Below are 24,448 nucleotides of genomic sequence, written 5' to 3'. Positions count from 1 at the left end.
AACCTCTGATTCCCCACCTCTGATTCCCCATTTCTGATATCCCGCATCTGATTCCCTGCATCTGATTCCAAGCCTCTGATTCCCTGCCTCTGATTCCCAACCTCTGATTCCCCACCTCTGATTCCCCATATCTGATTCCCCGCCTCTGTTTCCCCGCCTCTGATTCCCCGCCTCTGTTTCCCCATATCTAATTCCCAACCTCTGATGCCCCAACTCTGATTCCCTGCCTCTGATTCCCCGCGTTCTATTCCCTGCCTCTGATTCCACGCCTGTGATTCCCCATCTCCGATTCACCACCTCTGATTCCCCACCTCTGATTCCCCATATCTAATTCCCCGCCTCTGTTTTCCCGCCTCTGATTCCCCGCCTCTGTTTCCCCATATCTGATTCCCCGCCTCTGAATCCCCAACTCTGATTCCCTGCCTCTGGTTCCCTGCTTCTGATTCTGATTCCCCACCTCTGATTCCCCATCTCTGATTCCGCACATCAAATTCCCTGCCTCTGATTCCCAATCTCTGATTCCCCATATCTGATTCCCCGCCTTCTGTTCCCCGCCTCTGATTCCCCGCCTCTGTTTCCCGATATCTAAGTCCCCGACTCTGATTCCCCAACTTTGATTCCCCACCTCTGATTCCCCAGCTCTGATTCCCCGCCTCTGATTCCCCGCATCTGATTCCATGCATATGATTCCCAGCCTCTGATTCCCTGCCTCTGATTCCCAACCTCTGATTCCCCACCTCTGATTCCCCATATCTGATTCCCCGCCTCTGTTTCCCCGCCTCTGATTCCCCTCCTCTGTTTCCCCATATCTATGTCCCCGACTCTGATTCCCCAACTTTGATTCCCCACCTCTGATTCCCCAGCTCTGATTCCCCGCCTCTGATTCCCCGCATCTGATTCCATGCATCTGATTCCCCAACTCTGATTCCCTGCCTCTAAGTTCCCAGCTCTGATTCCCCGCCTCTGATTCCCCGTGTCTGATTTCCTGCCTCTGATTCCCCGCCTCTGATTACCCATGTCTATTTCACCGCCTCTGATTCCCCACCTCTGATTCCCCATCTCTGATTCCGCACATCCGATTCCCTGCCTCTGATTCCCCGCCTCTGATTCACTGCCTCTGATACCCCAGCTCTGATTCCCCGCCTCTGATTCCCCGCGTCTTATTCCCTGCTTCTGATTCTGATTCCCTGCCTCTGATTCCCCATCTCTGATTCCGCACATCTGATTCCCTGCCTCTGATTCTCCAGCTCTGATTCCCCATATCTGATTCCCCGCCTCTGTTTCCCCGCCTCTGATTCCCCGCCTCTGTTTCCCCATATCTAAGTCCCCGCCTCTGATTCCCCAACTCTGATTCCCCACCTCTGATTCCCCAGCTCTGATTCCCCGCCTCTGATTCCCCGCGTCTTATTCCCTGCTTCTGATTCAGATTCCCTGCCTCTGATCCCATCTCTGATTCCGCACATCTGATTCCCTGCCTCTGATTCCCCACCTCTGATTCCCCATATCTGATTCCCCGCCTCTGTTTCCCCGCCTCTGATTCCCCGCCTCTGTTTCCCCATATCTAATTCCGAACCTCTGATGCCCCAACTCTAATTCCCTGCCTCTGATTCCCCGCGTTCTATTCCCTGCCTCTGATTCCCCGCCTGTGATTCCCCATCTCTGATTCACCACCTCTGATTCCCCACCTCTGATTCCCCATATCTGAATCCCCGCCACTTATTCCCCAACTCAGATTCCCCGCCTCTGATTCCCCAGCTCTGATTCCCCGCCTCTGATTCCCTGTGTTTGATTCCCTGCCTCTGATTCCCCGCCTCTGATTCCCCATCTCTGATTCACTGCCTTTGATTCGCCACCTCTGATTCCCCATATCTGATTCCCCACCACTGTTTCCACGCCTCAAATTCCCCGCCTCTGATTCTCCATATCTCATTCCCCGCCTTTGAATCCCCATCTCTGATTCCCGGACTCTGATTCCCCACCTCTGATTCCCGGCCTCTTATTCCCAGGATCTGATTCCTGGCCTCTGATTCCCCATATCTGATTCCCCGCTTCTGATTCTGATTCCCTGCCTCTGATTCCCCATCTCTGATTCCGCACATCTGATTCCCTGCCTCTGATTCCCCACCTCTGATTCCCCATAGCTGATTCCCCGCCTCTGTTTCCCCACCTCTGATTCCCCGCCTCTGTTTCCCCATATCTAATTCCCAACCTCTGATGCCCCAACTCTGATTCCCTGCCTCTGATTCCCCGCGTTCTATTCCCTGCCTCTGATTCCCCGCCTGTGATTCCCCATCTCTGATTCACCACCTCTGATTCCCCACCTCTGATTCCCCATATCTAATTCCTCGCCTCTGTTTTCCCGCCTCTGATTCCCCGCCTCTGTTTCCCCATATCTGATTCCCCGCCTCTGAATCCCCAACTCTGATTCCCTGCCTCTGATTCCCCAGCTCTGATTCCCCACCTTTGATTCCCCCCGTCTGATTCCCAGCCTCTGAATCCCCGTGTCTGATTTCCTGCCTCTGATTCACCGCCTCTGATTCCCCATCTCTGACTCACCGCCTCTGATTCCCCACCTCTGATTCCCCATCTCTGATTCCGCACATCTGATTCCCTGCCTCTGATTCCCCGAATCTGATTCCCCAGCTCTGATTCCCCGTCTCTGATTCCCCAACTCTGATTCCCCGCCTCTGATTCCCCAGCTCTGATTCACCGCCTTTGATTCGCCACCTCTGATTCCCCATATCTGATTCCCCGCCTCTGTTTCCCCGCCTCTGATTCCCCGCCTCTGATTCCCCATATCTCATTCCCCGACTCTGAATCCCCATCTCTGATTCCCGGACTCTGATTCCCCACCTCTGATTCCCGGCCTCTTATTCCCGTCATCTGATTCCGGCCTCTGATTCCCGGCCTCTGATTGCCTGCTTCTGATTCTGATTCCCTGCCTCAGATTCCCCATCTCTGATTGCGCACATCTGATTCCCTGCCTCTGATTCCCCACCTCTGATTCCCCATATCTGATTTCCCGCCTCTGTTTCCCCGCCTCTGATTCCCCGCCTCTGTTTCCCAATATCTAAGACCCGCCTCTGATTCCCCAACTCTGATTCCCCACCTCTGATTCTCCAGCTATGATTCCCCGCCTCTGATTCCCCGCATCTGATTCCCTGCATCTGATTCCAAGCCTCTGATTGCCTGCATCTGATTCCCAACCTCTGATACCCCACCTCTGATTCCCCATTTCTGATTCCCCGCATCTGATTCCCTGCATCTGATTCCAAGCCTCTGATTCCCTGCCTCTGATTCCCAACCTCTGATTCCCCACCTCTGATTTCCCATATCTGATTCCACGCCTATGTTTCCCCGCCTCTGATTCCCCGCCTCTGTTTCCCCATATCTAATTCCCAACCTCTGATGCCCCAACTCTGATTCCCTGCCTCTGATTCCCCGCGTTCTATTCCCTGCCTCTGATTCCACGCCTGTGATTCCCCATCTCTGATTCACCACCTCTGATTCCCCACCTCTGATTCCCCATATCTAATTCCCCGCCTCTGAATCCCCAACTCTGATTCCCTGCCTCTGATTCCCTGCTTCTGATTCTGATTCCCAACCTCTGATTCCCCATCTCTGATTCCGCACATCTGATTCCCTGCCTCTGATTCCCCACCTCTGATTCCCCATATCTGATTCCCCGCCTCTGTTTCCCCTTCTCTGATTCCCCGCCTCTGTTTCCCCATATCTAAGTCCCCGCCTCTGATTCCCCAACTCTGATTCCCCACCTCTGATTCCCCAGCTCTGATTCCCCGCCTCTGATTCCCCGCATCTGATTCCCTGCATCTGATACCCAGCCTCTGATTCCCTGCCTGTGATTCCCAAACTCTGATTCCCCACCTCTGATTCCCCATATCTGATTCCCCGCCTCTGTTTCCCCGCCTCTGATTCCCCGCCTCTGTTTCCCCATATCTGATTCCCCGCCTCTATTTGCCCACCTATGATTCCCCACCTCAGTTTCCCCATATCTGATTCCCCGCCTCTGAATCCCCAACTCTGATTCCCTGCATCTAATTCCCCAGCTCTGATTCCCCGCCTCTGATTCCCCGTGTCTGATTTCCTGCCTCTGATTCCCCGCCTCTGTTTACCCATGTCTGATTCACCGCCTCTGATTCCCCACCTCTGATTCCCCATCTCTGATTCCGCACATCCCATTCCCTGCCTCTGATTCCCCGCCTCTGATTCCCCGCCTCAGATTCCCCGTGTCTGATTTCCTGCCTCTGATTCCCCGCCTCTGATTACCCATGTCTGATTCACCGCCTCTGATTCCCCACCTCTGATTCCCCATCTCTGATTCCGCACATCCGATGCCCTGCTTCTGATTCCCCGACTCTGATTCACAGCCTCTGATTCCCCAGCTCTGATTCCCCGCCTCAGATTCCCCGCGTCTTATTCCCTGCTTCTGATTCTGATTCCCTGCATCTGATTCCCCATCTCTGATTCCACACATCTGATTCCCTGCCTCTGATTCCCCACCTCTGATTCCCCATATCTGATTCCCCGCCTCTGTTTCCCCGCCTCTGATTCCCCGCCTCTGTTTCCCCATATCTAAGTCCCCGCCTCTGATTCCGCAACTCTGATTCCACACCTCTGATTCCCCAGCTCTGAATACCCACCTCTGATTCCCCATATCTGATTCCCCGCCTCTGTTTCCCCGCCTCTGATTCCCCGCCACTGTTTCCCCATATCTGATTCCCCGCCTCTGAATCCCCAATTCTGATTCCCTGCATCTAATTCCCCAGCTCTGATTCCCTGCCTCTGATTCCCCGTGTCAGATTTCCTGCCTCTGATTCCCCGCCTCTGATTACCCATGTCTGATTCACCGCCTCTGATTCCCCACCTCTGATTCCCCATCTCTGATTCCGCACATCAGATTCCATGCCTCTGATTCCCCGCCTCTGATTCACCGCCTCTGATTCACCGCCTCTGATTCCCGGCCTCTGATTTCCCGCCTCTGATTCCCTGCCACTGATACCCCGCCCCTGATTCCCCACCTCTGATTCCCCGCCTCTGTTTCCCCGCCTCTGATTCCCCGCCTCTGTTTCCCCATATCTACTTCCCAACCTCTGATGCCCCAACTCTGATTCCCTGCCTCTGATTCCCCGCGTTCTATTCCCTGCCTCTGATTCCACGCCTGTGATTCCCCATCTCTGATTCACCACCTCTGATTCCCCACCTCTGATTCCCCATATCTAATTCCCCGCCTCTGTTTTCCCGCCTCTGATTCCCCGCCTCTGTTTCCCCATATCTGATTCCCCGCCTCTGAATCCCCAACTCTGATTCCCTGCCTCTGATTCCCTGCTTCTGATTCTGATTCCCCACCTCTGATTCCCCATCTCTGAATCCGCACATCTAATTCCCTGCCTCTGATTCCCCATCTCTGATTCCCCATATCTGATTCCCCGCCTTCCGTTCCCCGCCTCTGATTCCCCGCCTCTGTTTCCCCATATCTAAGTCCCCGACTCTGATTCCCCAACTTTGATTCCCCACCTCTGATTCCCCAGCTCTGATTCCCCGCCTCTGATTCCCCGCATCTGATTCCATGCATATGATTCCCAGCCTCTGATTCCCTGCCTCTGATTCCCAACCTCTGATTCCCCACCTCTGATTCCCCATATCTGATTCCCCGCCTCTGTTTCCCCGCCTCTGATTCCCCTCCTCTGTTTCCCCATATCTAAGTCCCCGACTCTGATTCCCCAACTTTGATTCCCCACCTCTGATTCCCCAGCTCTGATTCCCCGCCTCTGATTCCCCGCTACTGATTCCATGCATCTGATTCCCCAACTCTGATTCCCTGCCTCTAAGTTCCCAGCTCTGATTCCCCGCCTCTGATTCCCCGTGTCTGATTTCCTGCCTCTGATACCCCGCCTCTGATTACCCATGTCTATTTCACCGCCTCTGATTCCCCACCTCTGATTCCCGATCTCTGATTCCGCACATCCGATTCCCTGCCTCTGATTCCCCGCCTCTGATTCACTGCCTCTGATACCCCAGCTCTGATTCCCCGCCTCTGATTCCCCGCGTCTTATTCCCTGCTTCTGATTCTGATTCCCTGCCTCTGATTCCCCATCTCTGATTCCGCACATCTGATTCCCTGCCTCTGATTCTCCACCTCTGATTCCCCATATCTGATTCCCCGCCTCTGTTTCCCCGCCTCTGATTCCCCGCCTCTGTTTCCCCATATCTAAGTCCCCGCCTCTGATTCCCCAACTCTGATTCCCCACCTCTGATTCCCCAGCTCTGATTCCCCGCCTCTGATTCCCCGCATCTGATTCCCTGCATCTGATTCCCCGCCTCTGATTACCCATGTCTGAATCACCGCCTCTGATTCCCCACCTCTGATTCCCCATCTCTGATTCTCCGCCTCTGATTCCCCGCGTCTTATTCCCTGCTTCTGATTCAGATTCCCTGCCTCTGATCCCATCTCTGATTCCGCACATCTGATTCCCTGCCTCTGATTCCCCACCTCTGATTCCCCATATCTGATTCCCCGCCTCTGATTCCCTGCCTGTGATTCCCAACCTCTGATTCCCCACCTCTGATTCCCCATATCTGATTCCCCGCCTCTGTTTCCCCACCTCTGATTCCCCGCCTCTGTTTCCCCATATCTGATTCCCCGCCTCTATTTGCCCACCTCTGATTCCCCACCTCAGTTTCCCCATATCTGATTCCCCGCCTCTGAATCCCCAACTCTGATTCCCTGCATCTAATTCCCCAGCTCTGATTCCCCGCCTCTGATTCCCCGTGTCTGATTTCCTGCCTCTGATTCCCCGCCTCTGATTACCCATGTCTGATTCACCGCCTCTGATTCCCCACCTCTGATTCCCCATCTCTTATTCCGCACATCCCATTCCCTGCCTCTGATTCCCCGCCTCTGATTCCCCGCCTCAGATTCCCCGTGTCTGATTTCCTGCCTCTGATTCCCCGCCTCTGATTACCCATGTCTGATTCACCGCCTCTGATTCCCCACCTCTGATTCCCCATCTCTGATTCCGCACATCCGATTCCCTGCTTCTGATTCCCCGCCTCTGATTCACAGCCTCTGATTCCCCAGCTCTGATTCCCCGCCTCAGATTCCCCGCGTCTTATTCCCTGCTTCCGATTCTGATTCCCTGCCTCTGATTCCCCATCTCTGATACCGCACATCTGATTCCCTGCCTCTGATTCCCCACCTCTGATTCCCCATATCTGATTCCCCGCCTCTGTTTCCCCGCCTCTGATTCCCCGCCTCTGTTTCCCCATATCTAAGTCCCCGCCTCTGATTCCCCAACTCTGATTCCCCACCTCTGATTCCCCAGCTCTGATTCCCCACCTCTGATTCCCCATATCAGATTCCCCGCCTCTGAATCCCCAACTCTAATTCCCTGCATCTAATTCCCCAGCTCTGATTCCCCGCCTCTGATTCCCCGTGTCTGATTTCCTGCCTCTGATTCCCCGCCTCTGATTACCCATGTCTGATTCACCGCCTCTGATTCCCCACCTCTGATTCCCCATCTCTGATTCCGCACATCTGATTCCCTGCCTCTGATTCCCCGCCTCTGATTCACCGCCTCTGATTCCCGGCCTCTGATTTCCCGCCTCTGATTCCCTGCCACTGATACCCCGCCCCTGATTCCCCAACTCTGATTCCCCACCTCTGATTCTCCAGCTATGATTCCCCGCCTCTGATTCCCCGCATCTGATTCCCTGCATCTGATTTCAAGCCTCTGATTCCCTGCATCTGATTCCCAACCTCTGATTCCCCACCTCTGATTCCCCATTTCTGATATCCCGCATCTGATTCCCTGCATCTGATTCCAAGCCTCTGATTCCCTGCCTCTGATTCCCAACCTCTGATTCCCCACCTCTGATTCCCCATATCTGATTCCCCGCCTCTGTTTCCCCGCCTCTGATTCCCCGCCTCTGTTTCCCCATATCTAATTCCCAACCTCTGATGCCCCAACTCTGATTCCCTGCCTCTGATTCCCCGCGTTCTATTCCCTGCCTCTGATTCCACGCCTGTGATTCCCCATCTCTGATTCACCACCTCTGATTCCCCACCTCTGATTCCCCATATCTAATTCCCCGCCTCTGTTTTCCCGCCTCTGATTCCCCACCTCTCTTTCCCCATATCTGATTCCCCGCCTCTGAATCCCCAACTCTGATTCCCTGCCTCTGATTCCCTGCTTCTGATTCTGATTCCCCACCTCTGATTCCCCATCTCTGATTCCGCACATCTAATTCCCTGCCTCTGATTCCCCATCTCTGATTCCCCATATCTGATTCCCCGCCTTCTGTTCCCCGCCTCTGATTCCCCGCCTCTGTTTCCCCATATCTAAGTCCCCGACTCTGATTCCCCAACTTTGATTCCCCACCTCTGATTCCCCAGCTCTGATTCCCCGCCTCTGATTCCCCGCATCTGATTCCATGCATATGATTCCCAGCCTCTGATTCCCTGCCTCTGATTCCCAACCTCTGATTCCCCACCTCTGATTCCCCATATCTGATTCCCCGCCTCTGTTTCCCCGCCTCTGATTCCCCTCCTCTGTTTCCCCATATCTAAGTCCCCGACTCTGATTCCCCAACTTTGATTCCCCACCTCTGATTCCCCAGCTCTGATTCCCCGCCTCTGATTCCCCGCATCTGATTCCATGCATCTGATTCCCCAACTCTGATTCCCTGCCTCTAAGTTCCCAGCTCTGATTCCCCGCCTCTGATTCCCCGTGTCTGATTTCCTGCCTCTGATTCCCCGCCTCTGATTACCCATGTCTATTTCACCGCCTCTGATTCCCCACCTCTGATTCCCCATCTCTGATTCCGCACATCCGATTCCCTGCCTCTGATTCCCCGCCTCTGATTCACTGCCTCTGATTCCCCAGCTCTGATTCCCCGCCTCTGATTCCCCGCGTCTTATTCCCTGCTTCTGATTCTGATTCCCTGCCTCTGATTCCCCATCTCTGATTCCGCACATCTGATTCCCTGCCTCTGATTCTCCACCTCTGATTCCCCATATCTGATTCCCCGCCTCTGTTTCCCCGCCTCTGATTCCCCGCCTCTGTTTCCCCATATCTAATTCCTCGCCTCTGTTTTCCCGCCTCTGATTCCCCGCCTCTGTTTCCCCATATCTGATTCCCCGCCTCTGAATCCCCAACTCTGATTCCCTGCCTCTGATTCCCCAGCTCTGATTCCCCACCTTTGATTCCCCCCGTCTGATTCCCAGCCTCTGAAACCCCGTGTCTGATTTCCTGCCTCTGATTCACCGCCTCTGATTCCCCATCTCTGACTCACCGCCTCTGATTCCCCACCTCTGATTCCCCATCTCTGATTCCGCACATCTGATTCCCTGCCTCTGATTCCCCGACTCTGATTCCCCAGCTCTGATTCCCCGCCTCTGCTTCCCCAACTCTGATTCCCCGCCTCTGATTCCCCAGCTCTGATTCACCGCCTTTGATTCGCCACCTCTGATTCCCCATATCTGATTCCCCGCCTCTGTTTCCCCGCCTCTGATTCCCCGCCTCTGATTCCCCATATCTCATTCCCCGACTCTGAATCCCCATCTCTGATTCCCGGACTCTGATTCCCCACCTCTGATTCCCGGCCTCTTATTCCCGTCATCTGATTCCGGCCTCTGATTCCCGGCCTCTGATTCCCTGCTTCTGATTCTGATTCCCTGCCTCTGATTCCCCATCTCTGATTGAGCACATCTGATTCCCTGCCTCTGATTCCCCACCTCTGATTCCCCATATCTGATTTCCCGCCTCTGTTTCCCCGCCTCTGATTCCCCGCCTCTGTTTCCCAATATCTAAGACCCGCCTCTGATTCCCCAACTCTGATTCCCCACCTCTGATTCTCCAGCTATGATTCCCCGCCTCTGATTCCCCGCATCTGATTCCCTGCATCTGATTCCAAGCCTCTGATTCCCTGCATCTGATTCCCAACCTCTGATTCCCCACCTCTGATTCCCCATTTCTGATATCCCGCATCTGATTCCCTGCATCTGATTCCAAGCCTCTGATTCCCTGCCTCTGATTCCCAACCTCTGATTCCCCACCTCTGATTCCCCATATCTGATTCCCCGCCTCTGTTTCCCCGCCTCTGATTCCCCGCCTCTGTTTCCCCATATCTAATTCCCAACCTCTGATGCCCCAACTCTGATTCCCTGCCTCTGATTCCCCGCGTTCTATTCCCTGCCTCTGATTCCACGCCTGTGATTCCCCATCTCTGATTCACCACCTCTGATTCCCCACCTCTGATTCCCCATATCTAATTCCCCGCCTCTGTTTTCCCGCCTCTGATTCCCCGCCTCTGTTTCCCCATATCTGATTCCCCGCCTCTGAATCCCCAACTCTGATTCCCTGCCTCTGATTCCCTGCTTCTGATTCTGATTCCCCACCTCTGATTCCCCATCTCTGATTCCGCACATCAAATTCCCTGCCTCTGATTCCCAATCTCTGATTCCCCATATCTGATTCCCCGCCTTCTGTTCCCCGCCTCTGATTCCCCGCCTCTGTTTCCCCATATCTAAGTCCCCGACTCTGATTCCCCAACTTTGATTCCCCACCTCTGATTCCCCAGCTCTGATTCCCCGCCTCTGATTCCCCGCATCTGATTCCATGCATATGATTCCCAGCCTCTGATTCCCTGCCTCTGATTCCCAACCTCTGATTCCCCACCTCTGATTCCCCATATCTGATTCCCCGCCTCTGTTTCCCCGCCTCTGATTCCCCTCCTCTGTTTCCCCATATCTAAGTCCCCGACTCTGATTCCCCAACTTTGATTCCCCACCTCTGATTCCCCAGCTCTGATACCCCGCCTCTGATTCCCCGCATCTGATTCCATGCATCTGATTCCCCAACTCTGATTCCCTGCCTCTAAGTTCCCAGCTCTGATTCCCCGCCTCTGATTCCCCGTGTCTGATTTCCTGCCTCTGATTCCCCGCCTCTGATTACCCATGTCTATTTCACCGCCTCTGATTCCCCACCTCTGATTCCCCATCTCTGATTCCGCACATCCGATTCCCTGCCTCTGATTCCCCGCCTCTGATTCACTGCCTCTGATACCCCAGCTCTGATTCCCCGCCTCTGATTCCCCGCGTCTTATTCCCTGCTTATGATTCTGATTCCCTGCCTCTGATTCCCCATCTCTGATTCCGCACATCTGATTCCCTGCCTCTGATTCTCCAGCTCTGATTCCCCATATCTGATTCCCCGCCTCTGTTTCCCCGCCTCTGATTCCCCGCCTCTGTTTCCCCATATCTAAGTCCCCGCCTATGATTCCCCAACTCTGATTCCCCACCTCTGATTCCCCAGCTCTGATTCCCCGCCTCTGATTCCCCGCATCTGATTCCTTGCATCTGAGTCCCCGCCTCTGATTACCCATGTCTGAATCACCGCCTCTGATTCCCCACCTCTGATTCCCCATCTCTGATTCTCCGCCTCTGATTCCCCGCGTCTTATTCCCTGCTTCTGATTCAGATTCCCTGCCTCTGATCCCATCTCTGATTCCGCACATCTGATTCCCTGCCTCTGATTCCCCACCTCTGATTCCCCATATCTGATTCCCCGCCTCTGTTTCCCCGCCTCTGATTCCCCGCCTCTGTTTCCCCATATCTAATTCCGAACCTCTGATGCCCCAACTCTAATTCCCTGCCTCTGATTCCCCGCGTTCTATTCCCTGCCTCTGATTCCCCGCCTGTGATTCCCCATCTCTGATTCACCACCTCTGATTCCCCACCTCTGATTCCCCATATCTGATTCCCCGCCTCTGTTTCCCAACCTCTGATTCCACACCTCTGATTCCCCATATCTGATTCCCCGCCTCTGTTTCCCCGCCTCTGATTCCCGGCCCCTGTTTCCCCATATCTGATTCCCCGCCACTTATTCCCCAACTCAGATTCCCCGCCTCTGATTCCCCAGCTCTGATTCCCCGCCTCTGATTCCCTGTGTTTGATTCCCTGCCTCTGATTCCCCGCCTCTGATTCCCCATCTCTGATTCACTGCCTTTGATTCGCCACCTCTGATTCCCCATATCTGATTCCCCACCACTGTTTCCACGCCTCAAATTCCCCGCCTCTGATTCTCCATATCTCATTCCCCGCCTTTGAATCCCCATCTCTGATTCCCGGACTCTGATTCCCCACCTCTGATTCCCGGCCTCTTATTCCCAGCATCTGATTCCTGGCCTCTGATTCCCCATATCTGATTCCCCGCTTCTGATTCTGATTCCCTGCCTCTGATTCCCCATCTCTGATTCCGCACATCTGATTCCCTGCCTCTGATTCCCCACCTCTGATTCCCCATAGCTGATTCCCCGCCTCTGTTTCCCCACCTCTGATTCCCCGCCTCTGTTTCCCCATATCTAATTCCCAACCTCTGATGCCCCAACTCTGATTCCCTGCCTCTGATTCCCCGCGTTCTATTCCCTGCCTCTGATTCCCCGCCTGTGATTCCCCATCTCTGATTCACCACCTCTGATTCCCCACCTCTGATTCCCCATATCTAATTCCTCGCCTCTGTTTTCCCGCCTCTGATTCCCCGCCTCTGTTTCCCCATATCTGATTCCCCGCCTCTGAATCCCCAACTCTGATTCCCTGCCTCTGATTCCCCAGCTCTGATTCCCCACCTTTGATTCCCCCCGTCTGATTCCCAGCCTCTGAATCCCCGTGTCTGATTTCCTGCCTCTGATTCACCGCCTCTGATTCCCCATCTCTGACTCACCGCCTCTGATTCCCCACCTCTGATTCCCCATCTCTGATTCCGCACATCTGATTCCCTGCCTCTGATTCCCCGACTCTGATTCTCCAGCTCTGATTCCCCGTCTCTGATTCCCCAACTCTGATTCCCCGCCTCTGATTCCCCAGCTCTGATTCACCGCCTTTGATTCGCCACCTCTGATTCCCCATATCTGATTCCCCGCCTCTGTTTCCCCGCCTCTGATTCCCCGCCTCTGATTCCCCATATCTCATTCCCCGACTCTGAATCCCCATCTCTGATTCCCGGACTCTGATTCCCCACCTCTGATTCCCGGCCTCTTATTCCCGTCATCTGATTCCGGCCTCTGATTCCCGGCCTCTGATTCCCTGCTTCTGATTCTGATTCCCTGCCTCAGATTCCCCATCTCTGATTGCGCACATCTGATTCCCTGCCTCTGATTCCCCACCTCTGATTCCCCATATCTGATTTCCCGCCTCTGTTTCCCCGCCTCTGATTCCCCGCCTCTGTTTCCCAATATCTAAGACCCGCCTCTGATTCCCCAACTCTGATTCCCCACCTCTGATTCTCCAGCTATGATTCCCCGCCTCTGATTCCCCGCATCTGATTCCCTGCATCTGATTCCAAGCCTCTGATTGCCTGCATCTGATTCCCAACCTCTGATTCCCCACCTCTGATTCCCCATTTCTGATTCCCCGCATCTGATTCCCTGCATCTGATTCCAAGCCTCTGATTCCCTGCCTCTGATTCCCAACCTCTGATTCCCCACCTCTGATTCCCCATATCTGATTCCCCGCCTCTGTTTCCCCGCCTCTGATTCCCCGCCTCTGTTTCCCCATATCTAATTCCCAACCTCTGATGCCCCAACTCTGATTCCCTGCCTCTGATTCCCCGCGTTCTATTCCCTGCCTCTGATTCCACGCCTGTGATTCCCCATCTCTGATTCACCACCTCTGATTCCCCACTTCTGATTCCCCATATCTAATTCCCCGCCTCTGAATCCCCAACTCTGATTCCCTGCCTCTGATTCCCTGCTTCTGATTCTGATTCCCCACCTCTGATTCCCCATCTCTGATTCCGCACATCTAATTCCCTGCCTCTGATTCCCCATCTCTGATTCCCCATATCTGATTCCCCGCCTTCTGTTCCCCGCCTCTGATTCCCCGCCTCTGTTTCCCCATATCTAAGTCCCCGACTCTGATTCCCCAACTTTGATTCCCCACCTCTGATTCCCCAGCTCTGATTCCCCGCCTCTGATTCCCCGCATCTGATTCCATGCATATGATTCCCAGCCTCTGATTCCCTGCCTCTGATTCCCAACCTCTGATTCCCCACCTCTGATTCCCCATATCTGATTCCCCGCCTCTGTTTCCCCGCCTCTGATTCCCCTCCTCTGTTTCCCCATATCTGATCCCCGCCTCTATTTGCCCGCCTCTGTTTACCCGCCTCTTTTTCCCCATATCTGATTCCCCGCCTCTGAATCCCCAACTCTGATTCCCTGCCTCTAATTTCCCAGCTCTGATTCCCCGCATCTGATTCCCCGTGTCTGATTTCCTGCCTCTGATTCTCCGCCTCTGATTACCCATGTCTGATTCACCGCCTCGGATTCCCCACCTCTGATTCCCCATCTCTGATTCGGCACATCCGATTCCCTGCCTCTGATTCCCCGCCTCTGATTCACTGACTCTGATTCCCCAGCTCTGATTCCCCGCCTCTGATTCCCCGCGTCTTATTCCCTGCTTCTGATTCTGATTCCCTGCCTCTGATTCCCCATCTCTGATTCCGCACATCTGATTCCCTGCCTCTGATTCCCCACCTCTGATTCCCCATATCTGATTCCCCGCCTCTGTTTCCCCTTCTCTGATTCCCCGCCTCTGTTTCCCCATATCTAAGTCCCCGCCTCTGATTCCCCAACTCTGATTCCCCACCTCTGATTCCCCAGCTCTGATTCCCCGCCTCTGATTCCCCGCATCTGATTCCCTGCATCTGATACCCAGCCTCTGATTCCCTGCCTGTGATTCCCAAACTCTGATTCCCCACCTCTGATTCCCCATATCTGATTCCCCGCCTCTGTTTCCCCGCCTCTGATTCCCCGCCTCTGTTTCCCCATATCTGATTCCCCGCCTCTATTTGCCCACCTATGATTCCCCACCTCAGTTTCCCCATATCTGATTCCCCGCCTCTGAATCCCCAACTCTGATTCCCTGCATCTAATTCCCCAGCTCTGATTCCCCGCCTCTGATTCCCCGTGTCTGATTTCCTGCCTCTGATTCCCCGCCTCTGTATACCCATGTCTGATTCACCGCCTCTGATTCCCCACCTCTGATTCCCCATCTCTGATTCCACACATCCCATTCCCTGCCTCTGATTCCCCGCCTCTGATTCCCCGCCTCAGATTCCCCGTGTCTGATTTCCTGCCTCTGATTCCCCGCCTCTGATTACCCATGTCTGATTCACCGCCTCTGATTCCCCACCTCTGATTCCCCATCTCTGATTCCGCACATCCGATGCCCTGCTTCTGATTCCCCGACTCTGATTCACAGCCTCTGATTCCCCAGCTCTGATTCCCCGCCTCAGATTCCCCGCGTCTTATTCCCTGCTTCTGATTCTGATTCCCTGCCTCTGATTCCCCATCTCTGATTCCACACATCTGATTCCCTGCCTCTGATTCCCCACCTCTGATTCCCCATATCTGATTCCCCGCCTCTGTTTCCCCGCCTCTGATTCCCCGCCTCTGTTTCCCCATATCTAAGTCCCCGCCTCTGATTCCGCAACTCTGATTCCACACCTCTGATTCCCCAGCTCTGAATACCCACCTCTGATTCCCCATATCTGATTCCCCGCCTCTGTTTTCCCGCCTCTGATTCCCCGCCACTGTTTCCCCATATCTGATTCCCCGCCTCTGAATCCCCAATTCTGATTCCCTGCATCTAATTCCCCAGCTCTGATTCCCCGCCTCTGATTCCCCGTGTCAGATTTCCTGCCTCTGATTCCCCGCCTCTGATTACCCATGTCTGATTCACCGCCTCTGATTCCCCACCTCTGATTCCCCATCTCTGATTCCGCACATCAGATTCCCTGCCTCTGATTCCCCGCCTCTGATTCACCGCCTCTGATTCACCGCCTCTGATTCCCGGCCTCTGATTTCCCGCTTCTGATTCCCTGCCACTGATACCCCGCCCCTGATTCCCCACCTCTGATTCCCCGCCTCTGTTTCCCCGCCTCTGATTCCCCGCCTCTGTTTCCCCATATCTACTTCCCAACCTCTGATGCCCCAACTCTGATTCCCTGCCTCTGATTCCCCGCGTTCTATTCCCTGCCTCTGATTCCACGCCTGTGATTCCCCATCTCTGATTCACCACCTCTGATTCCCCACCTCTGATTCCCCATATCTAATTCCCCGCCTCTGTTTTCCCGCCTCTGATTCCCCGCCTCTGTTTCCCCATATCTGATTCCCCGCCTCTGAATCCCCAACTCTGATTCCCTGCCTCTGATTCCCTGCTTCTGATTCTGATTCCCCACCTCTGATTCCCCATCTCTGAATCCGCACATCTAATTCCCTGCCTCTGATTCCCCATCTCTGATTCCCCATATCTGATTCCCCGCCTTCCGTTCCCCGCCTCTGATTCCCCGCCTCTGTTTCCCCATATCTAAGTCCCCGACTCTGATTCCCCAACTTTGATTCCCCACCTCTGATTCCCCAGCTCTGATTCCCCGCCTCTGATTCCCCGCATCTGATTCCATGCATATGATTCCCAGCCTCTGATTCCCTGCCTCTGATTCCCAACCTCTGATTCCCCACCTCTGATTCCCCATATCTGATTCCCCGCCTCTGTTTCCCCGCCTCTGATTCCCCTCCTCTGTTTCCCCATATCTAAGTCCCCGACTCTGATTCCCCAACTTTGATTCCCCACCTCTGATTCCCCAGCTCTGATTCCCCGCCTCTGATTCCCCGCATCTGATTCCATGCATCTGATTCCCCAACTCTGATTCCCTGCCTCTAAGTTCCCAGCTCTGATTCCCCGCCTCTGATTCCCCGTGTCTGATTTCCTGCCTCTGATTCCCCGCCTCTGATTACCCATGTCTATTTCACCGCCTCTGATTCCCCACCTCTGATTCCCGATCTCTGATTCCGCACATCCGATTCCCTGCCTCTGATTCCCCGCCTCTGATTCACTGCCTCTGATACCCCAGCTCTGATTCCCCGCCTCTGATTCCCCGCGTCTTATTCCCTGCTTCTGATTCTGATTCCCTGCCTCTGATTCCCCATCTCTGATTCCGCACATCTGATTCCCTGCCTCTGATTCTCCACCTCTGATTCCCCATATCTGATTCCCCGCCTCTGTTTCCCCGCCTCTGATTCCCCGCCTCTGTTTCCCCATATGTAAGTCCCCGCCTCTGATTCCCCAACTCTGATTCCCCACCTCTGATTCCCCAGCTCTGATTCCCCGCCTCTGATTCCCCGCATCTGATTCCCTGCATCTGATTCCCCGCCTCTGATTACCCATGTCTGAATCACCGCCTCTGATTCCCCACCTCTGATTCCCCATCTCTGATTCTCCGCCTCTGATTCCCCGCGTCTTATTCCCTGCTTCTGATTCAGATTCCCTGCCTCTGATCCCATCTCTGATTCCGCACATCTGATTCCCTGCCTCTGATTCCCCACCTCTGATTCCCCATATCTGATTCCCCGCCTCTGATTCCCTGCCTGTGATTCCCAACCTCTGATTCCCCACCTCTGATTCCCCATATCTGATTCCCCGCCTCTGTTTCCCCACCTCTGATTCCCCGCCTCTGTTTCCCCATATCTGATTCCCCGCCTCTATTTGCCCACCTCTGATTCCCCACCTCAGTTTCCCCATATCTGATTCCCCGCCTCTGAATCCCCAACTCTGATTCCCTGCATCTAATTCCCCAGCTCTGATTCCCCGCCTCTGATTCCCCGTGTCTGATTTCCTGCATCTGATTCCCCGCCTCTGATTACCCATGTCTGATTCACCGCCTCTGATTCCCCACCTCTGATTCCCCATCTCTGATTCCGCACATCCCATTCCCTGCCTCTGATTCCCCGCCTCTGATTCCCCGCCTCAGATTCCCCGTGTCTGATTTCCTGCCTCTGATTCCCCGCCTCTGATTACCCATGTCTGATTCACCGCCTCTGATTCCCCACCTCTGATTCCCCATCTCTGATTCCGCACATCCGATTCCCTGCTTCTGATTCCCCGCCTCTGATTCACAGCCTCTGATTCCCCAGCTCTGATTCCCCGCCTCAGATTCCCCGCGTCTTATTCCCTGCTTCTGATTCTGATTCCCTGCCTCTGATTCCCCATCTCTGATACCGCACATCTGATTCCCTGCCTCTGATTCCCCACCTCTGATTCCCCATATCTGATTCCCCGCCTCTGTTTCCCCGCCTCTGATTCCCCGCCTCTGTTTCCCCATATCAAAGTCCCCGCCTCTGATTCCCCAACTCTGATTCCCCACCTCTGATTCCCCACCTCTGATTCCCCACCTCAGTTTCCCCATATCTGATTCCCCGCCTCTGAATCCCCAACTCTGATTCCCTGCATCTAATTCCCCAGCTCTGATTCCCCGCCTCTGATTCCCCGTGTCTGATTTCCTGCCTCTGATTCCCCGCCTCTGATTACCCATGTCTGATTCACCGCCTCTGATTCCCCACCTCTGATTCCCCATCTCTGATTCCGCACATCCCATTCCTTGCCTCTGATTCCCCGCCTCTGATTCCCCGCCTCAGATTCCCCGTGTCTGATTTCCTGCCTCTGATTCCCCGCCTCTGATTACCCATGTCTGATTCACCGCCTCTGATTCCCCACCTCTGATTCCCCATCTCTGATTCCGCACATCCGATTCCCTGCTTCTGATTCCCCGCCTCTGATTCACAGCCTCTGATTCCCCAGCTCTGATTCCCCGCCTCAGATTCCCCGCGTCTTATTCCCTGCTTCTGATTCTGATTCCCTGCCTCTGATTCCCCATCTCTGATACCGCACATCTGATTCCCTGCCTCTGATTCCCCACCTCTGATTCCCCATATCTGATTCCCCGCCTCTGTTTCCCCGCCTCTGATTCCCCGCCTCTGTTTCCCCATATCAAAGTCCCCGCCTCTGATTCCCCAACTCTGATTCCCCACCTCTGATTCCCCAGCTCTGATTCCCCACCTCTGATTCCCCATATCAGATTCCCCGCCTCTGAATCCCCAACTCTGATTCCCTGCATCTAATTCCCCAGCTCTGATTCCCCGCCTCTGATTCCCCGTGTCTGATTTCCTGCCTCTGATTCCCCGCCTCTGATTACCCATGTCTGATTCACCGCCTCTGATTCCCCACCTCTGGTTCCCCATCTCTGATTCCGCACATCCGATTCCCTGCCTCTGATTCCCCGCCTCTGATTCACCGCCTCTGATTCCCGGCCTCTGATTTCCCGCCTCTGATTCCCTGCCACTGATACCCCGCCCCTGATTCCCCACCTCTGATTCCCCATATCTGATTCCCCTCCTCTGTTTCCCCGCCTCTGATTCCCCGCCTCTGATTCCCCATATCTGATTCCCCGCCTCTGATTCCCCAACTCTGATTCCCCGCCTCTGATTCCCCAGCTCTGAATCCCCGCCTCTGATTCCGCGCGTCTGATTACCGGCCTCTGATTCCCCGCCTCTGATTCTCCATCTCTGATTCACAACCTCTGATTCCCCACCTCTGATTGCCCATATCTGATTCCCCGCCTCTGTTTCCCCGCCTCTGATTCCCCAGCTCTGATTAACAATATCTGATTCCCCGCCTCTGTTTCCCCGCCTCTGATTCCCCAGCTCTGATTAACAATATCTGATTCCCCGCCTCTGATTCCCCACCTCTGATTCCCCGCCTCTGATTCGCCAGCTATGATTCCCCGCCTCTGATTCCCCAGCTCTTATTCCCCGCCTCTGATTCCCCGTGTTTGATTCTCTGCCTCTGATTCCCGGCCTCTGATTCCCCATCTCTGATTCACCGCCTTTGATTCGCCACCTCTGATTCCCCATATCTGATTCCCCGCCTCTGTTTCCCCGCCTCTGATTCCCCGCCTCTGATTCCCCATATCTCATTCCCCGCCTCTGAATCCCCATCTCTGATTCCCGGACTCTGATTCCCCACCTCTGATTCCCGGCCTCTTATTCCCGGCATCTGATTCCGGCCTCTGATCCCCGGCCTGTGATTCCCTGCTTCTGATTCTGATTCCCTGCCTCTGATTCCCCATCTCTGATTGCGCACATCTGACTCCCTGCCTCTGATTCCCCAACTCTGATTCCCCACCTCTGATTCTCCAGCTCTGATTCCCCGCCTCTGATTCCCCGCATCTGATTCCCTGCATCTGATTCCAAGCCTCTGATTCCCTGCCTCTGATTCCCAACCTCTGATTCCCCACCTCTGATTTCCCATATCTGATTCCCCGCCTCTGTTTCCCCGCCTCTGATTCCCCCCTCTGTTTCCCCATATCTGATTCCCGGCCTCTGATTCCCCGCCTCTGATTCCCCGCCTCTGATTCCCTGCCTCTGATTCCCCATCTCCCATTCCGCACATCTGATTCCCTGCCTCTGATTCCCCGCCTCTGATTCCCCACCTCTGATTCCCTGCCTCTGATTCCCAACATCTGATTCCCCACCTCTTATTCCCCATATCTGATTCCCCGCCTGTTTCCCCGCCTCTGACTCCCCTCCTCTGATTCCCCAACTCTAATTCCCCGCCTCTGATTCCCCAGCTCTGATTCCCCGTGTTTGATTCCCTGCCTCTGATTCCCTGCCCTGATTCCCCATCTCTGTTTCACCGCCTTTGATTCGCCACCTCTGATTCCCCATATCTGATTCCCCTCCTCTGTTTCCCCGCCTCTGATTCCCTGCCTCTGATTCCCAACCTCTGATTCCACACCTCTGATTCCCCATCTCAGATTCCTCGCCTCTGTTTCCCCGCCTCTGATTCCCCGCCCCTCTTTCCCCATATCTGATTCCCCGCCTCTGATTCCCCAACTCTGATTCCCCGCCTCTGATTCCCCAGCTCTGATTCCCCGCCTCTGATTCCCCGTGTTTGATTCCCTGCCTCTGATTGCCCGCCTCTGATTCCCCATCTCTGATTCACCGCCTTTGATTCGCCACCTCTGATTTACCATATCTGATTCCCCACCTCTGTTTCCCCGCCTCTGATTCCCCGCCTCTGATTCTCCATATCTCATTCTCCGCCTCTGAATCCCCATCTCTGATTCCCGGACACTGATTCCCCACCTCTGATTCCCGGCCTCTTATTCCCAGCATCTGATTCCCGGCCTCTGATTCCCGGCCTCTGATTCCCCGCTTCTGATTCTGATTCCCTGCCTCTGATTCCCCATCTCTGATTCCGCACATCTGATTCCCTGCCTATGATTCCCCACCTCTGATTCCCCATATCTGATTCCCCGCCTCTGTTTCCCCGCCTCTGATTCCCCGCCTCTGTTTCCCCATATCTAATTCCGAACCTCTGATTCCCCACCTCTGATTCCCCATATCTGATTCCCCGCCTCTGTTTCCCAACCTCTGATTCCACACCTCTGATTCCCCATATCTGATTCCCCGCCTCTGTTTCCCCGCCTCTGATTCCCGGCCCCTGTTTCCCCATATCTGATTCCCCGCCACTTACTCCCCAACTCAGATTCCCCGCCTCTGATTCCCCAGCTCTGATTCCCCGCCTCTGATTCCCTGTGTTTTTGATTCCCTGCCTCTGATTCCCCGCCTCTGATTCCCCATCTCTGATTCACTGCCTTTGATTCGCCACCTCTGATTCCCCATATCTGATTCCCCACCACTGTTTCCACGCCTCAAATTCCCCGCCTCTGATTCTCCATATCTCATTCCCCGCTTTTGAATCCCCATCTCTGATTCCCGGACTCTGATTCCCCACCTCTGATTCCCGGCCTCTTATTCCCAGCATCTGATTCCTGTCCTCTGATTCCCCATATCTGATTCCCCGCTTCTGATTCTGATTCCCTGCCTCTGATTCCCCATCTCTGATTCCGCACATCTGATTCCCTGCCTCTGATTCCCCACCTCTGATTCCCCATATCTGATTCCCCGCCTCTGTTTCCCCACCTCTGATTCCCCGCCTCTGTTTCCCCATATCTAATTCCCAACCTCTGATGCCCCAACTCTGATTCCCTGCCTCTGATTCCCCGCGTTCTATTCCCTGACTCTGATTCCCCGCCTGTGATTCCCCATCTCTGATTCACCACCTCTGATTCCCCACCTCTGATTCCCCATATCTAATTCCTCGCCTCTGTTTTCCCGCCTCTGATTCCCCGCCTCTGTTTCCCCATATCTGATTCCCCGCCTCTGAATCCCCAACTCTGATTCCCTGCCTCTGATTGCCTGCTTCTGATTCTGATTCCCCACCTCTGATTCCCCATCTCTGAATCCGCACATCTAATTCCCTGCCTCTGATTCCCCATCTCTGATTCCCCATATCTGATTCCCCGCCTTCCGTTCCCCGCCTCTGATTCCCCGCCTCTGTTTCCCCATATCTAAGTCCCCGACTCTGATTCCCCAACTTTGATTCCCCACCTCTGATTCCCCAGCTCTGATTCCCCGCCTCTGATTCCCCGCATCTGATTCCATGCATATGATTCCCAGCCTCTGATTCCCTGCCTCTGATTCCCAACCTCTGATTCCCCACCTCTGATTCCCCATATCTGATTCCCCGCCTCTGTTTCCCCGCCTCTGATTCCCCTCCTCTGTTTCCCCATATCTAAGTCCACGACTCTGATTCCCCAACTTTGATTCCCCACCTCTGATTCCCCAGCTCTGATTCCCCGCCTCTGATTCCCCGCATCTGATTCCATGCATCTGATTCCCCAACTCTGATTCCCTGCCTCTAAGTTCCCAGCTCTGATTCCCCGCCTCTGATTCCCCGTGTCTTATTTCCTGCCTCTGATTCCCCGCCTCTGATTACCCATGTCTATTTCACCGCCTCTGATTCTCCACCTCTGATTCCCCATCTCTGATTCCGCACATCCGATTCCCTGCCTCTGATTCCCCGCCTCTGATTCACTGCCTCTGATACCCCAGCTCTGATTCCCCGCCTCTGATTCCCCGCGTCTTATTCCCTGCTTCTGATTCTGATTCCCTGCCTCTGATTCCCCATCTCTGATTCCGCACATCTGATTCCCTGCCTCTGATTCTCCACCTCTGATTCCCCATATCTGATTCCCCGCCTCTGTTTCCCCGCCTCTGATTCCCCGCCTCTGTTTCCCCATATCTAAGTCCCCGCCTCTGATTCCCCAACTCTGATTCCCCACCTCTGATTCCCCAGCTCTGATTCCCCGCCTCTGATTCCCCGCATCTGATTCCCTGCATCTGATTCCCCGCCTCTGATTACCCATGTCTGAATCACCGCCTCTGATTCCCCACCTCTGATTCCCCATCTCTGATTCTCCGCCTCTGATTCCCCGCATCTTATTCCCTGCTTCTGATTCAGATTCCCTGCCTCTGATCCCATCTCTGATTCCGCACATCTGATTCCCTGCCTCTGATTCCCCACCTCTGATTCCCCATATCTGATTCCCCGCCTCTGATTCCCTGCCTGTGATTCCCAACCTCTGATTCCCCACCTCTGATTCCCCATATCTGATTCCCCGCCTCTGTTTCCCCACCTCTGATTCCCCGCCTCTGTTTCCCCATATCTGATTCCCCGCCTCTATTTGCCCACCTCTGATTCCCCACCTCAGTTTCCCCATATCTGATTCCCCGCCTCTGAATCCCCAACTCTGATTCCCTGCATCTAATTCCCCAGCTCTGATTCCCCGCCTCTGATTCCCCGTGTCTGATTTCCTGCCTCTGATTCCCTGCCTCTGATTACCCATGTCTGATTCACCGCCTCTGATTCCCCACCTCTGATTCCCCATCTCTGATTCCGCACATCCCATTCCCTGCCTCTGATTCCCCGCCTCTGATTCCCCGCCTCAGATTCCCCGTGTCTGATTTCCTGCCTCTGATTCCCCGCCTCTGATTACCCATGTCTGATTCACCGCCTCTGATTCCCCACCTCTGATTCCCCATCTCTGATTCCGCACATCCGATTCCCTGCTTCTGATTCCCCGCCTCTGATTCACAGCCTCTGATTCCCCAGCTCTGATTCCCCGCCTCAGATTCCCCGCGTCTTATTCCCTGCTTCTGATTCTGATTCCCTGCCTCTGATTCCCCATCTCTGATACCGCACATCTGATTCCCTGCCTCTGATTCCCCACCTCTGATTCCCCATATCTGATTCCCCGCCTCTGTTTCCCCGCCGCTGATTCCCCGCCTCTGTTTCCCCATATCTAAGTCCCCGCCTCTGATTCCCCAACTCTGATTCCCCACCTCTGATTCCCCAGCTCTGATTCCCCACCTCTGATTCCCCATATCTGATTCCCCGCCTCTGAATCCCCAACTCTGATTCCCTGCATCTAATTCCCCAGCTCTGATTCCCCGCCTCTGATTCCCCGTGTCTGATTTCCTGCCTCTGATTCCCCGCCTCTGATTACCCATGTCTGATTCACCGCCTCTGATTCCCCACCTCTGATTCCCCATCTCTGATTCCGCACATCCGATTCCCTGCCTCTGATTCCCCGCCTCTGATTCATCGCCTCTGATTCCCGGCCTCTGATTTCCCGCCTCTGATTCCCTGCCACTGATACCCCGCCCCTGATTCCCCACCTCTGATTCCCCA

This window comes from Narcine bancroftii, unplaced genomic scaffold (assembly GCF_036971445.1).
Source record: "Narcine bancroftii isolate sNarBan1 unplaced genomic scaffold, sNarBan1.hap1 Scaffold_160, whole genome shotgun sequence".
NCBI lineage: Eukaryota > Metazoa > Chordata > Chondrichthyes > Torpediniformes > Narcinidae > Narcine > Narcine bancroftii.
This window is presented reverse-complemented; position numbering follows the sequence as displayed.